The sequence below is a fragment of the Lipotes vexillifer genome, unplaced genomic scaffold (genome assembly GCF_000442215.2).
Source record: "Lipotes vexillifer unplaced genomic scaffold, Lipotes_vexillifer_v1.1 scaffold165, whole genome shotgun sequence".
Taxonomy (NCBI): Eukaryota; Metazoa; Chordata; class Mammalia; order Artiodactyla; family Lipotidae; genus Lipotes; species Lipotes vexillifer.
The window spans coordinates 1,256,754-1,269,759 of NW_006799066.1; the positions used below are offsets into that span (position 1 = coordinate 1,256,754).

General features: G+C 45.8%; 1 non-coding gene across 1 annotated transcript; it reads left to right on the forward strand.

The window, feature by feature from the left end:
• The first annotated feature begins 4,730 nt into the window (after window positions 1-4,730).
• Window positions 4,731-4,803, forward strand: TRNAG-CCC (transfer RNA glycine (anticodon CCC)). The gene has a single exon. It is a non-coding gene; the product is annotated as a tRNA-Gly (tRNA).
• Window positions 4,804-13,006: the final 8,203 nt, after the last annotated feature.

A 13,006-nucleotide genomic window follows, 5' to 3' on the forward strand; every position in this document is an offset into this window, starting at 1 on the left:
AGCACGGGCTCTAGGCGCACAGGTTTCAGTAGTTGTGGGGCGTGGGCTCAGTAGTTGTGGCTCACAGGCTCAGTAGTTGTGGCGCACGGGCTTTGTTGCTCGGCGGCATGTGGGATCTTCCCAGACCAGGGCTCGAGCCTGTGTCCCCTGCATTGGGAGGTGGATTCTTAACCACTGCGCCACCAGGGAAGCCCGTGGTTTTATTTCTATAGAATATAATTCAGAAATCCATAGCCTTTCAATAAATATGTGGGGTTTAGTTCAAGGTCCTTAATGAAATAGTACAGTTATTTTAGCTTTTCCCCTCTTAAAAATCATTCATGGGCTTCCCTGGTGGCGCAGTGGTTGAGAGTCCACCTGCCGATGCAGGGGACACGGGTTCGTGACCCAGTCCGGGAGGATCCCACATGCTGTGGAGCGGCTGGGCCCGTGAGCCATGGCCGCTGAGCCTGCGCGTCCGGAGCCTGTGCTCTGCAACGGGAGAGGCCGCAACGGTGAGAGGCCTACGTACTGCAAAAAGAAAAAAAAAAAAAATCATTCATGTTTATCTGAAATTCAGGTAAATTTTGGCACAAGCATATCCCAAATATTGCACTTAACTTATACTAAAAGAATATTTATTGTTTATCTGAAATTAAAATTTACTGGGTGTCCTGTGTTTTATCTAGTAAAGCTATCCTAGACCATAATCCAAAGCAATATTTCTTGAACAGCTAAATAAGATTATTCAGGAAAAGGGCTATATTTTTCAAGTTAGCAATTCAAAATATTATCCAAATACAACGCCTATTTTTAAAAATATATATGTATATTTTTTACATCTTTATTGGAGTTTAATTGCTTTACAGTGGTGTGTTAGTTTCTGCTTTATAACAAAGTGAATCAGTTATACATATACATATGTTCCCATAAGTCTTCCCTCTTGCGTCTCCCTCCCTCCCACCCTCCCTATCCCACCCCTCCAGGCGGTCACAAAGCACCGAGCTGATCTCCCTGTGCTATGCGGCTGCTTCCCACTAGCTGTCTACCTTACGTTTGGTAGTGTATAAATGTCCATGCCTCTCTCTCGCTTTGTCACAGCTCCCCCTTCCCCCTTCCCATATCCTCAAGTCCATTCTCTAGTAGGTCTGTGTCTTTATTCCTGTCTTACCCCTAGGTTCTTCATGACATTAAATTGCCTTCTTTTTTTTTTTTTCTTGCGATACGCGGGCCTCTCACTGTTGTGGCCTCTCCCGTTGTGGAGCACAGGCTCCGGACGCGCAGGCTCAGCGGCCATGGCTCATGGGCCCAGCCGCCCCGCGGCATGTGGGCTCTTCCCGGAGCGGGGCACGAACCCGCGTCCCCTGCATCGGCAGGCGGACTCTCAACCACCGCGCCACCAGGGAAGCCCTCAAATATAACACCTATTTTTTAAGCAGCAAACACCTTCTAGAACTTTTAATTCCTGTGCCCTTTTAATTATATCTTATTTTTCCTCAATTCCATATTTTCAAGACCTTGATCCTGCCTTCCATGGTTATTTTCTAGACTATCAGCTCCAAGGTTGTCAGGGAAGTGCTGTAATCATAACAGTAAAAACAAATTATATTTGCGTGGTGTTTTAACTTCTGTATCCATCTAACACTCACCAGAATGAAGCAGGTAATATTATGCCCGTTTCATAAATGAGGTCCAAAGTTATCGTGTGCTCATTGATGGTTGCTGTGTTAGCACGATGCTATTGAAAAGAAACAGTATAAGGTCAAGGGCTAATCTAACAAGGACAGACTGACCATGAGCCCAAAGTGCCGACCACAAGGAAGCCAGGTCTGAGAGTCAAAAGCAAAGGAAGGCAGGTGGGTTTTGTAATCGATCTCAAGGCGGCTCCCTTCCATGTGAGAAGCGAAATATTTGATAACACTTGTCAAAAGATGTTAAATTAGAATATTTGCCTCAGACACTAATATATAAAGATAGCAAACGCCAAAGTGAGTTGAGAAAGACACCCAAGATTACTTTTTAAGGAAACAACCAAAAAACAGTTACATGACTCTTCGGTTCCTCACCCAAATCATTCATATAAAAGATTAGACATTTGGACGAAGTTTTGAACTTGATTTCCTTGGTGAAAGCTATTCTGTGGCTTTTTAACCCCACCCCTCATGGAGATGGAGGGCTAGATAGGGGTGGAGTGTGTCATCCCCGAGGCTCAGGGTGACCGCCTTCCCTGTCTTTACTGTTTGACCTCCACCCTCCAGCCCCGGAAATTGAGAGGGAAAGAAAGCTGGTCCAGAGAGCTGCTCTGGGGCAGGACAAAGGAGAGTGGAGCTGACCTGCACTCATTTGTTGGGACCAAGGGGACAAGAGTGTTTCCTGCAAAACAGATGTGGACTACACAGGGGAGAGCCAGCCTGAAGCCATGCGGGGTCTTGGAAGAGCAGTGGCACGCCAACGGAGAATCTGTGTGCAGTGGAAAACTGAGAACCACGTGGGGGCCACATGGGGGCATTAGCTGGAAGAGGAAAGTGCATGGCCTACCACATGGGTGTCACAGTTGGGTTCTTGCAGAAATCCTCAAGAAGATCCATGAGGGAGTCAGTTCTAGAATTTGCCATGTCCAGAGGGCTCAAAGCCAGCTTATGATCTTACTGGTCAAGTTAGAACATTCTGTTTCCTTTTCCCAGATCCTTTCTCAGGCTCCAGCTCAGAGGAGGATTTGGTAGGAGCTCTGGGTGGGGGTGTGGGTATGGGCAATTATAGAAGAGGAGAAGCTGACCTTGGGCAACGTGCCTGTGATATGCCCACCTGGACGAAGTGAGAGAAACAGATCTCAGCAGGGAGTGAAGATGGAAGACATTCTCATTTCTGATTTGACCCATGTAAGATGACCAGGAATTTCTATTAGGAAGGAATGACCAGTGCGGTCACAGAGCCTGCTGGCATTTTTATCGAGCTATGGAGGGGAAAGGCTCCCCTCTACCCTAATTTTAAGATGACACTGGGGACTTCCCTGGTGGTGCAGTGGTTAAGAATCCGCCTGCCAATGCAGGGTACACGGGTTCAAGCCCTGGTCCGGGAAGATCCCACATGCCGCGGAGCAACTAAGCCCGTGCGCCACAACTCCTGAGCCTGTGCTCCGGAGCCCGCGAGCCACAACTACTGAGCCCGCGTGCCACAACTACTGAAGCCTGCGCTCTAGAGCCCATGCTCTGCAACAAGAGAAGCCACCACAGTGAGAAGCCCGTGCTCCACAACAAGAGAAGCCACTGCAATGAGAAGCCCGTGCACCGCAACGAAGAGTAGCCCCTGCTCACTGCAACTAGAGAAAGCCCACGCACAGCAACGAAGACCCAACGCAGCCAAAAATAAATAAATAATTTTTAAAAAATGACGTTGGGAGAATTTTTTAGTTTTATCTTGAGTCTGGTTTATACTTTAAAACTCTGCAATATGTTGAAATTATTAATCTTCATAATAAAATGAACCCTCGTGAACCCACCATTTGACCAAAGAAATAGAACATGCCTCAAATCCTGAAGTTCCCTGTAGACCCCTGCTGCCCCACCCCCAGTCCATCCTTCACTCTGCTACCAGTTGATCAATACCCTGATATTTGGTTTATTTTCATTACTTTCTTTTCTTTACAATTGTTTCATATGTGAGTATTCTATAATGTGTTGCTTGATTTGAACTTTATTAAATGGTATCAAACTATATGTATGTATTTTTCTATGACTTGCTTATTTCACCTGCTACTGAGCTACTAAGATTCATCCACATTGAAGCACACAGCCATAATTTCTTCACATTCGCTGCTGTACGGTAGTCCATTGTGTGAATACATAACAACGTATTTATCGATTTTCCTGTCAAGAGATGCTTGGCTTATTGGCATTTTTGCCATTATATACTACAGTGTCTTAAACATGTTTAAAGGGGCCCATTTGCAAGAGTTCACTTAGGGTATATAGGTAGGAGTGGGATTGCTGGGCTGTATGGTATCAATTTTTAATTTTTACCAAACTGTTTTCCAAAGTAGTTGATTGCCACTTTTTCAGTGTCCACCTTGCCAGCAGTGAGGGCCTAACTCAGGAAAGAAAGTCCTGGATGCCATTAATTTCAAAAGAAATTACTGAAAAATTTCCAGGAAGCAGATTCCACGGCTTCATAAACCTTCCTGATGCTCATTTGGGGTCCTATGAGGAAGTTGTCCCTAAAACCTCCTGCTGTAATTTGAGCACCTCCTTCCTTTTAAAATTATTCTCTATTTATTAGTCATGAGCATCCTCTGGACAGTCCAGTTTTTACTTTTTAAGCACTCATTCTGACTTTTCCTGTAAGGAGATATATCACAGTTGAAAGGTCTTTCAGATCATATCGTGTTCTAGTGTATAACTTGAGACTTAAAGACCTGACATACCTTAAATCCACATTTAAGAGCGGTGAATGATTGCATTCTGTGTATGTGGTGCTTTATAACGTAGGTAGCCAAACACATCCTCCGGAAGTCACGTTTTCCTCCCTTTATTAATTATCCTGTCTGAGTAATCTGTGGCAGGCTGAATAATGGCCCACAGGTTTTTGAGAATGTCATTCCAGCAGAAACACTGACACTTGGATGGACAGGGACAGAAAGAAGATGAAATAAAATAAGGCTGGTGGGCTCCCCAAATCCCACAGGTAGGAGACAGGCTGATAAAAGTACTTAGCTGCAAACATGCAGTACCCTTCAAGAAAAAGGGTGAGGGACTTCCCTGGTGGTCTAGTGGGTAAGACTCCGCACTCCCAATGCAGGGGCCCCGGGTTCGATCCCTGGTCGGGGAACTAGATCCCACCTGCTGCAACTAAGACCCGGCACTGCATACATAAATAAATATTAAAAAGAAAGAAAAAAAGAAAGAAAGAAAAAGGATGGCTTCGAGGGTGAAGCTGTGGGCTGAGCCACAGAGAGTCATTCCCAGGTCCCAAAATGTAATGGAGTTTGCCTGGTTGCATATTGGTTGAGACCCACATGCTCCCTTTCTCCTTTTGTTTTCACCCTTTTTGAATGGCATGCCTATAACTGTTATCCTACGCATGTGCCATCACTGTTTTTTTGGATCATATAACTCATTTTCCAATTTCACTCGTCTGCAGGAAGAGAGGACCCCTGCTTTGGGATGGATTATATGCAGAGACTCACCTGTACCTGATTTGTATTTCCTAGATGAGATTTGGGAGCTGCTGAGACTTGGATGAGATTTTGGGCTTGAAACTGTGATGGGTTAAGACCTTTGGGAACCTTGGGATGGGGTTAATGCAGTTTGCATGTGGGATGCATGTGAATCTTTCGGGGCCAGAGGGTGGACTGTGGAAGCCTGAGTGATGACCCCCTAAATATGTTCAGGCCCTCATCCCCAAAACCTGTGACTGTTACTCTACCTGGGAAAAGCACCTTTGCAGATGTGATTTGGTTAAGGATCTTGACGTGGGAGATTATCCTGGATTATCCAAGTGGGCCTGATAATCACAAACATCCTTATAAGAGGGATGTAGGAGGTGTCAGAGACAGAGGAAAAGGCCATGTGAAGCAGATTGGGTTGGATGTGGCCATTAGCCAAGGAATGTCAGCAGCCTCTGAGACAGGCTAGGACCTGGGACCTGGGACCCTTTGCTGCAGTGCTTGCACCTGGACAAATGTCTCCTCCAGCAATAGAATACAAAGAAACTATAAGGGACTAAAAATAACTGTGTACGTGCACAGTAGAGGCAAATTATGGGCAACAAGATACAAAAAGAAGAGCCTGGAGCAAAAGCCGGGTACTGCTCACGCCTGCTGCACACACCACCACCAAAGGGGTGAGCAAACCACCTAAGCCCCCCTCCGGCCGACCCTGGACTTGCCCCTATATAAGGAACCAGCTTGCCACTCCCTCTGGGAGAGAGCCAGTGAGCAGGGAACGTGTTGCTTGTTCCCACTTCCTGCTGCAGCAGGAGCCTCAGTAAAGCCTTGCCCGAATTTCTTGTCTGGCCTCTGATCAATTTCTATTGATTAAGGAGGTCAAGAACCCTGCTCGGTAACACCTCTAGAAGGTAAAAGAGGGAAGGAACATATTCTCCTCTGGAGTCTCCGGAAATAACCAGCTTCTGCTGACACCTTGATTTAGACCCCATGAGACTCATTTTACTCTTCTGACCTCCAGAACTGTAAGTGATACATGTGTGTTGTTTTAAGGCATGAAGTTTGTGGGAATTTGTTATGGAGCCGCAGTAGGACACCAATACACTCTCTGCTGGGCCAGGGTCCTTCAGTGCTCTTGTAAATGCAAGAATGTTAACAAGAGCAGTTGTATGAAAAGGAGGGAGGGAGGGCACATTTTTCCTAGGAGGACTATTCATTTCATTATAATTGGTGAATTTTCTTTTTCTCAAACAAAACAACATCTTTAAATGCACTACAAAGAAGCAACTAAATTATTAAGTCTTTCATAAAACAGAAGTTCTGTAATTTAGCAGATACTACCTGGGGTACAACACTTCAGCTTTTACTAAATATCTGAACTAATTCCATTTTTAAAATCCTCTCTAGAAGACCTAAGGCCTCTTAGGAAAGAAACTAACAATAACGTATAACATTATTTTTGTCAAAATGAAAGCAAGATCACATTATTGATATTCTTATGAAATCCTAATAGGGAAGAATGCCATGGTTAAAGCTCGCGAGGTGTTTTTGATGGCACTGGTTATTTAGGACAGGTTTGGGCAGATCTGGCAAAACATTGAAGTAAAATGTATGTGCTTTCGATTTTAGGAAGAACATTCTTTAGGCTGAGGTCTTTGTTCCCATGTTTACTTGCTTCTTTTGACTGATCAGAGATGCACGCATACAACATTTAATTCATTTACATTTAACGTATGGATGCAGATTCTTTCACTGGAAAAGATTTGCAGATGGAGAAGTTTGAACATTCTATTTAGACAACTAGCTTATTAGGTGGCATTTTTTTCTCTTAGCGTTTGAGCTTTTTTGACTAGGTACCAGTTTGCTCTGATGGTACCTATATCAGTCACAGACCAGTCAGGAAACCAGATGTGTGGGTTACGCATGTGATGAAAGATCTGAGAGCCAGTCAAGGGCAGTGGGGAGACCCACTGGTCCTCAAGAGTAGGAGGCTACCCCTGCCTTAGTTCCAGAGGCCAAGGGGCAGGCGTGGTGGATAGTTTCTGCTGCTGCTGCTGTAACAAATTCCCCTATGCTAAGTGGCTTATGATGACACAGATTCATTGCCTTGCAGTTCTGTAATTCAGAGGTCCACAGTGGGTCTCCGTGGGCTAAAATCAAGGTGTCACCAGGGCCTTCCTGGAGGCTCTGGAGGACAGCCTGCTTCCTGGAGGCTGCCCACATTCCTTGGATACGGGGTCCCACCCTCCATCTTCAAAGCCAGCAATGGCAGGTTGGTCCTTCCCCCATCACCTCACTCAAACATCACTTTGCTGCCACCTCGTCCACATTTAAGGACCCTTGTGATTACACTGGGTCCACCTAGACAATCCAGGATAATTTCCCTATTTGAGATCAGCTGACCTTAATTCCTCTTGGCCTTCTACTGTAACATAGTCACAATTTCGGGAAATTGGGACATGAACATCTTTGGAAGCCATTATTTTGCTTTCCCCAAGGGGTATTACTGGCGCTGGCAGCCAGGGCGATACAGTGGGAGCTGGACCACCGCACGAGCTATGATTGTGGATGGGGAGGCGTGGACAAGACACATCCCTCACAGTGTGAGCGGGGAGAAAGGAATCCCTTGTCTCCTCCCTGCAAAATGGGAAGTTTTCCCCAACAAGTGTCTTGTACTGAACGTCCAACTTCTCGTTTTTCCTTTCCTTTTCTTTTTCTTTTTTTTAATGTGGAATTTCAGAAACCTTTTTATTAGGAGCAAGAGAGTATATCGTTCTTCTGTTTATACTCTACTGTGTATGTGACAACTATACACAACTTTATGAAGCGCACCAGTGTAATGGGAAAAAGGCTAATCCTACTGAAGTCGCCATACTGACCCCATACAAATCCTTTCCTTAAGTCAGGTGAGGGTCTGAGTTGTTTGTGTGGGAAAAATCATGTGATTAGAGCCAGTGTCCGTTGGCGTTTTTCATAACAATGGATAGTGTGATGATTTGTAATGCAGCCTCTATTCCTGTAGAATTCTTCCTGGGCACAGGCCGAACGAGGTGAGTTTGGGTGAGTTAGCTTATTCAAGTTGCCCCAAATACTGGAAAAAAATAGCTCATTATAATGTGCTCACTAATTTCAAAACAAGTCTTTTTTATGTCACTCTGCAGAAATCTACAGCAAATGGGATTCAAAGGATTACTGCATGGAGGAAATGTCAGTGCTAAATCTATGGGCAGTCTCTTTAGTACCGCGTGTCATGAATTAAAAGCACGCACCAGGGGGAAGGTGAAGGAGGAAATAGTGAGGCACCTATAGCCTATCTCTGTTTACCTTTCTTTCTGGAACACACTTGCTTGGTTGCTCTTTTCTTGGGGCCCTTTCCCCTCCAGCAAGAAATCACCACGTCTATCTGCCACGGTTTGGTTTCCTTGGGCTACCTTAGCAATGCTGTTTCAGCAGCTGGCTGCTATGCCAGCATCAGGTGTCACAGCCACTGGGGTGACTGGGTGAATGGCCATGCGTTTTCCCTGGAGAAGCAGGGACAGACAGGCCAGCTTTTGTTTCTGCCAGGAGAGGTCTGCTTGTGGAACTCCATCCCAGTCAGTGTGCCTGGGAGCGTGGGGTGCCCGTCATTTGGCCATCACTCCTTCTCTGCTTGACCACCCACTCTGTGCACGGCCAGGCACTTCTTTGAGGGAAGGAAAATGCATCTTTCTTTTCTTGCTTTCATTCTGAACCCGTGTTTGGTTTGAATTCTAGAAGTCAGAACTTTTTTAAAAATAAATTTATTTATTTCTGGCTGCGTTTGGGTCTTCGTTGCTGCGCGTGGGCTTTTCTCTAGTTGCGGTGAGCGGGGCTCCTCTTCGTTGCGGTGCGCGAGCTTCTCATTGCGGTGGCTTCTCTTGTTGCAGAGCACGGGCTCTAGGCGCTTGGGTTTCAGTAGTTGTGGCGCGTGGGCTCAGTAGTTGTGGCTCGCGGGCTCTAGAGCGCAGGCTCAGTAGTTGTGGCGCACGGGCTCAGTTGCTCCGCGGCACGTGGGAGCTTCCCGGACCAGGGCTCGAACCCATGTCCCCTGCATTGTCAGGCAGATTCTTAACCACTGTGTCACCAGGGAAGCCGAGAAGTCAGAACTTTAAATAGACCCTCCTCTGCTGGAATTTCCTGTGGATCCAGCAATCTTCTGCTCTGAGGTATCTGTGTCAGAAGTGGGAGAGGGGAGTGAATTAGGGTGGACCTTAATCCAACATGACTGGTGTCTTTATAAGAAGAGGAGATTAGACACAGACACAGAGGGAAGACCACGTGAAGACGCAGGGCGAGGGCTGCCAACTGCAAGCAAAAGAGAGAGGCCTCAGAAGAAGACAACCCTGCTGACACCTTGATCTCAGACTTCCAGCCTCCAGAACCGTGAGGAAGTAGATTTCTGTCGTTTTAATCCCCCAGCCTGTGGTATTTTGTTATGGCAGCCTTAGCAAAGCAATACAGTAACTTTCCCAAGGCTATACATGGGCCAAACCGGACTACAGAACCCACATTTTCAGTGTAAACCTCATAATTTTTCTATAAGTTCCACGTAATACATTTAAGCATTAGTTAATATTCTGGAAGGACATGTTTTAAAATACTAGATATGTCTCTCTGTTCCTATTTATAACATACTTACCAAATTTTGAAAGTAGTCTCTCCCCAATCTGACTCTGTGCTACCCTGGTGTCCAGTTATGTCTAAGTGAGCCGTGAAAATTTCAAAACAACACTTACTCAATTTTTCTTTAATTAAAGGGAAAGAAACAACTATGCAAAACAGCTTTTGGTTTTTAGGGGCAGAAGACAGGTTTCAGGAAATCAAACAAACAATAAGGTTTGGAAATTCCCCAAAGAGTGGGGCTTTCTGGCTCCAGAGCAGGGGCGGTTGGCCTCTCCAGAAGTGGAACACTTTTTATTTTCCCAAAGGATGGAGAGCCTGGGCATAGGGGAGGGCTGAGGGCTTGGGGGGAGTCTCCCCAGGGGAGGCCTCTGAGGTGCGGGCCTGCGTGGTGTCTTTTTCCCAACAGGAAGTCTGGGATAACAATGGGATGAGTGGGCGGGGTGTGGACAGCCCTGACCTGGCCACCCCCCTGCGGAGCTAGGTGACCCTACTGGTTGATCCTGATCTACTGGTTGGAAATGTTTGCCCTAGAGGATCTTACACAACAGAGTATTTTGAGTTTTCCAAAAGACTGACCATAATGGCAGTTGGAGACCTGCTCTCCCCATGCTCTCTGGCCTACTCTGGGGCTTTGCAGTAATATATCAACACAGGGACCCCAGGCATAGGGAGCGGAATGTTTGGTGTTTCAAGCAAGGCACATCTGGCTTTTCATTTTTAATACTTCAAGAAGTTTATTCCATTCCATATATATATATTTAAAATATGTATAATATTTTAAAATATAACTTTAAAATATAATTGTATACTTTATTTATTTATTTTTATAAAAAGCAACGCTAGCCCACTTTCCTGGTTTGAGCTGTAGACAGTTCACGGCCTTTCTGAATTTTCACTGGGTTTAGTGTAGGCTATCTCTTCACTGGTTTCTCTCTGAAATCTACGTGGGAAGGACAAGAGAACAGTAAACAGTAGTTTTTGTTGCATTCATGTGGATTTGAGCAGAGGAAAAATAAAGGATTCAATACGTGGTCCAGGTAAAAAAATGTGACAGTGGTGGCTTGAGCTATGACCTTGCATAGGATCAATACGTTGCTTCCTTTTCTGTCAGGAAGAACCTACTTCTATGCTTCTTTCTTTCTTTCCTTCAGTAAAGGCAGATACCTAATGATATTAAAATTTTAATTGATTATACTGGCTGTTCTGGAAATTGAAGCAGCCGGGCTCAAACTCGCTCAACCGAGTTGCCCTCCAGCCGCCATCGAAGGTAAATGCGACAGCTGTAAACAGATGCTGCCACCTACAGGACAGAGCGGGCACGTGCGCAGCCACAGTCGCCCATCCTCAGCCCTTAATCTATATGACTTTTTCTACCTACTTCCCAGTGTCATTCAAGAGGATCAGACTCTGTATTTATTTGATTTTTAAAATTTTCTTTTAGAATGCAAAGCGAAACCTCGTATTCTGTAGGAAAAATTCTTCTTTATAATGAATCTTCAAATTCTGTAGCACATTTATAATAAAGGGGATATAAATATCGAAAGAGGAGTCTTGAGAGAAGGATTTGTTCCACACAGTGTCTGACGCGGTAGGGCAGCCATTTCAAATTTTTCTTTATTTTTTTCCCCTCTTACATCAGAAGTGACTCAATAACGCTTTTCACTGTAAAATGTCATTTAAAAAGACTGAAATCATGGTTGGGACTCCCCTGGCGGTCCAGTGGTTAAGACTCTGCGCTTCCACTTCAGGGGCCACGGGTTCAACCCCTGGTGGGGGAACTGAGATCCCACATGCTGCTTGGTGCGGCCGAATAAATAAATAGACAAATAAATCGCTTAAAAAAAAGATTTATTAAAAAATAAATGCTGAGTTCAGGAAGTGGTCAGTGGCCAGTGGCCAGCTAACTCCATCTTGGGTCAGTGCTGTTAGAAAGCATGTCCTTCTATTGGATTGAACTGTGTTCGCCTCTTGAGCCTGGTCCCGTGCTTTGGAACGCCACAGAGGAAGCGGATTTTCTCTCTTCACACGGAAGAAGTCATCCCAGCTCCCTGGGCTTTTATCCTTCAGGCTGAAGACCTGCCTTCAGAGCCTTGATCCCTACACCCTCCGCCCCCCGACCACCTGCTCCTCTGGCTGTGCCTGCTCATCGCTGGTCCTGCCTGGATTGCTGGACTTGAGCATCCATGGCAAACCCCTGTGAAGCTGATGGACAGCATCACCTCCACTCTGCAAACCCTGCTTTCTATTCTGTCCAACTCAGACATCAACTTGACCAGCAAAGAGAGCACTTTTGCGCGGCTGGAGTGCTCCGAGGCCGCTGTTAAAAAGTGTAGGTGGCCATTTGGGAGAAGTGTGAGCAGGGTGATGTTTGATGAGCTCTCACAGTACGCCGCCTTTTCACCCTCAGAAACTAGCAAGGACGGCGCTGGTTGCTATTTCCCTGCCCAGGGTTTCCAGCGCACGTGGCTTGTGCGTTTCCCTGGGTGGTGTGAGAGGAGGCCGTGCTCTGAAGGAAGATGAGAGGGTCCTCTGTGTGCAGTGTGTGCTCTGGGTGAAGCTGGAAGGGAGGCTGTGACTGTCTCAGGCCTCCGAGTCTCTCCTTTTGCACCCAGCCCCTATATTTCGGAGAAACTCATCTTCATGCCTGAACTCAAGGTCATTTGTTCTCTCTTCTCTGTTGAAACCTGCGCTGGGTGGAGGGTGGGGTCTGCTATCGTTTATGTCCCGTAATTCACAGGCTAAGTGCTCTGCTCTACTACGGGCAGTAGTTGTATTTTAAGTTTCCTCTCTAATTTGCAAAGGGTTTTGTCTTCCATGACCACGTGGGAGGATGGTTTGGGAGCAGGGGATCTCCTTGACCTACCCCTAAGAGTTCTTCAAAAAGAGTCTTAAAAGAGCTCACAGTGTGAGGGTGAGAGTTGCCCTCTTGGTGGACGGTAGTGCACAGTTGGGGCAATAACCAACACCTCGGGGTAGGAATGGAATCAGGCATTTACCCACGGTGATTATGAGCCCCCTGCTCGTGAGACAAGCTAGTTTGGTATAATCATGCAATCAGATTAAAATCCCCTTTTAAGTTTTAAAATTTAAAAATGATTTATATTTGAGCACTGGTCGTATGGTATGTCTGAGTTCTGATTATTGTGGTACTGGGGGTCAACTCAGACCAGCGTTTCTGCTGGAGCTTTTCATTATGCATAATAACCTGCCTACTTTGTTCTTCTG